Raw genomic sequence first — 3,148 nt, forward strand, 5'->3', positions numbered from 1 at the left:
ATTAATATTAACTCAAACCTGTGCTTTCATATTTTCTTAGTTTTTACCGAATGTCTTTTTTCTGTTCCAGGATCCCATCCAGGACACAACATTGCATTGAGTCCTCACATCTCCTTAGGTTCCTCTTGGCTGTGACCGTTTGTCAGACTTTCCTTATTTTTGATGACCTTGACAATTTTGAGGAGCATTGGTCAAGTATTTTGCAGAGTGTCCCTCAATTGGGATTTGTCTGATATTTTTCTCATGATTAGACTGGGCTTGATGATTTGGGGGAGGAAGACACAGGTAAAGTGTTGCTCTCATCACATATCAAAGTTACATACTATCAACATGACCTCTGTCACTGCTGTTGTTAACCTTGATCATCTGGCTGAAGTTACTCTTTTTCTACCTTTGCATGCTGTATCTTCTGGAAGGAAATCACAATGTGCAGCCCACAATTAAGGAGCAGGGATTTATACACACACACACACCCTGAGGATGGAGTATCTGTAGAAATTACTTGAAATTTTTCTGCATGGGAGATTTACCTATTCCATCCCACTTATGGATTCATGGATATGTATACAGGCAGTCCCCGGGTTATGGATGACCTGACTTACAATGTTCCACACTTACAAACGGGTTCCCAAGGCTCCCCATAAAGATAATTTATAATTAAATAATTAATAATTCAGACACTAGCTTCTTCCACGCAGTTTGCTGGCACAGCATCCTTATGCTAATAGTCTCATTGTTTATATGGTCGCTGATGCACAGCATCACTTTCATCTTAGCTTTTTATTTGATGATGGAAACGAAACTAGAAATAAGCTTTTGGAGAAAGGCCAGATGCCGTCATTCACTGGGAAAGCATTAGGCTTCAGTTGCTTGACTGTCGGAACGATTATAAAGGATAAAGTGAGAATAGTGGAACATGTGAAAGGCAGTGCTCCAATGAAAGCATCAGTTATTCCTAACCAACATAGTGGATTAATTATTGAAATGCAAAGGTTGTTATTGATTTGGTTAGAAGTTCAAAATAAGTGTAACATTCATATTAGCCTACCTAGTGTTGATGCAACATTAGATGTTAACCTTTAATATTCTTTTTTGAAATTTCTCCTATCTAAACTTTTTGTATGAGTTTGTTTTTATGTTCTATTTGTTTAAATTAAGAGAAAGAGCACATTTTCTGTAACTTATTATAGAACAAGAGTATTATCATTACAATATTATACTGTATTATTATTACCACATATGAGCCATTATAGTATTGTTATCAATTATTATTACCATATATACGCTGTTCATCAGGGATCCGAGTTATATACAAATCCAACCTAAAGACATTCTCAGGAACGCATCTTGTCTATTACCCAGGGACCACCTGTATTACACTTTGGGTTACAATCCAATACTACTTTATTTTGTTGCTCAAATTGTTCCAGCTTTGGCCATTGGGTGCTCATGTGTCCTTTCCACACGTCCCCACTATTGTATGTTTTGTTTTATTTTGTTTTTGAGTACTTTCTTACTTTCTGGCACTACAGATGCCCCAAGCTCATCTTGTATATTTTAAATACCTGTTTTTATAACTGATGTGATGTATTAGAATTAATTACCATTTCATAACTTAGGACCTAGAACAAATTAGTTCACTTGGAGAGGGTAAAAATAGATGCTAAATAAAAATTCCCCAAACCACCTGCCCCCCTTCCTCTAATTCTTACCTTTACAGGAACCATAAACTGAGAACAGAAACCTCAGAATTTCCTTCTGCTTCCCTCTCTGCTCAGCCACCCTCTTCCTTGTCAATTTGGCTGTTTTTTAATTTTATTTTATTTTTATTTTTGAGACAGAGTCTGGCTCTATTGCCCAGGCTAGAGTGCCGTGGCGTCGGCCTAGCTCACAGCAACCTCAAACTCCTGGGCTCAAGCAATCCTCCTGCCTCAGCCTCCTGAGTAGCTGGGACTACAGGCATGCGCCACCATGCCCGGCTAATTTTTTCTCTCTCTATATATTTTTAGTTGTCCAGATCATTTCTTTCTATTTTTTAGTAGAGACAGGGTCTCGCTCTTGTTCAGGCTGGTCTCAAACTCCTGACCTTGAGCGATCCACCTGCCTCGGCCTCCCAGAGTGCTAGGATTACAGGCAGGCGTGAGCCACCGCGCCCGGCCTTGGCTGTTTTTTTTAAATGTTTGCCTTCCTCTCATTCCCATTGCCAGTGCTCAGCTCAGACCTTTGTGCCTCACAAGACTGCAACAGAAGCCTTCTGACAGCATGGTTTCCTGTGTCCACTTGCTTCGCTGACACATCCACCGTTTTCCCTTCTGCCAATTAGCATAAAACATCTGCCAGTTCTTTGCTCAGGATGGCCCTGCTGAGATTGGCATCCAAGTCCTTCCACAAATAGGGCCCTGCACAGTTGCATCTCCCAGGACACCCCACCCACAGGCATTCTGCCCTGACTACCCTGGAATACTGGGGCCTAGGCCTGGAGCTCTCAGCCTGGAGAGTCCTGACTTTTATGCTCAGCCTGTTGAACCCAGCGTGAGGGATACTTCTTCATCAGTAGGCCCTCTCACTGGCCTCTGCAGGTATCCCTGTTATAGCCCCTGTTGTTCTCTGTCTGTCCTACAGTTTTGGGTCTGTCTCTCTTGCTAGATTGGAAGCCCCTTGCCAGCAGGGACCTATCTGTCTTATTAGCCTTTCTACCCCTGTGGTTCCTGGCCCAGGACCCCACGTTCAGAGGCAGATTAATATCTACTGAATTGATGGATGCTCATACCCTGTATTCATATGCCTGTTGTTTTGCTGCCAAACACCAGAGGGCACAGTTAGCATGTTGACAAAGAAAAATCTTGCTTCTGTTTTGGGATTGCATGGAACTTAATTGCTCCTCACTTGTTCCAAGCACATCTGTTTGAGTTTATTCATGAGGTGTATTTCTGTTGGATTTAGAGACGAGTAGAAAAGTACTAATGATATTTCCACCACAGGTCAAATCTTCAGACAAGACTGCCTTCATGGTCTATCCAGGCCCAAAGGAGCCCTCCTAACCCACCAGAAATGTCTCCCACTTCCCCACTGGGAGACACCCAGCTGCCCTCCCCACCACCACCCCCAAAAATGGCAACTGCCAATCCCAAGGGGAACATGTGATATG

Source organism: Propithecus coquereli, unplaced genomic scaffold, assembly GCF_000956105.1.
Source record: "Propithecus coquereli isolate 6110/MARCELLA unplaced genomic scaffold, Pcoq_1.0 Scaffold1, whole genome shotgun sequence".
Classification (NCBI taxonomy): domain Eukaryota; kingdom Metazoa; phylum Chordata; class Mammalia; order Primates; family Indriidae; genus Propithecus; species Propithecus coquereli.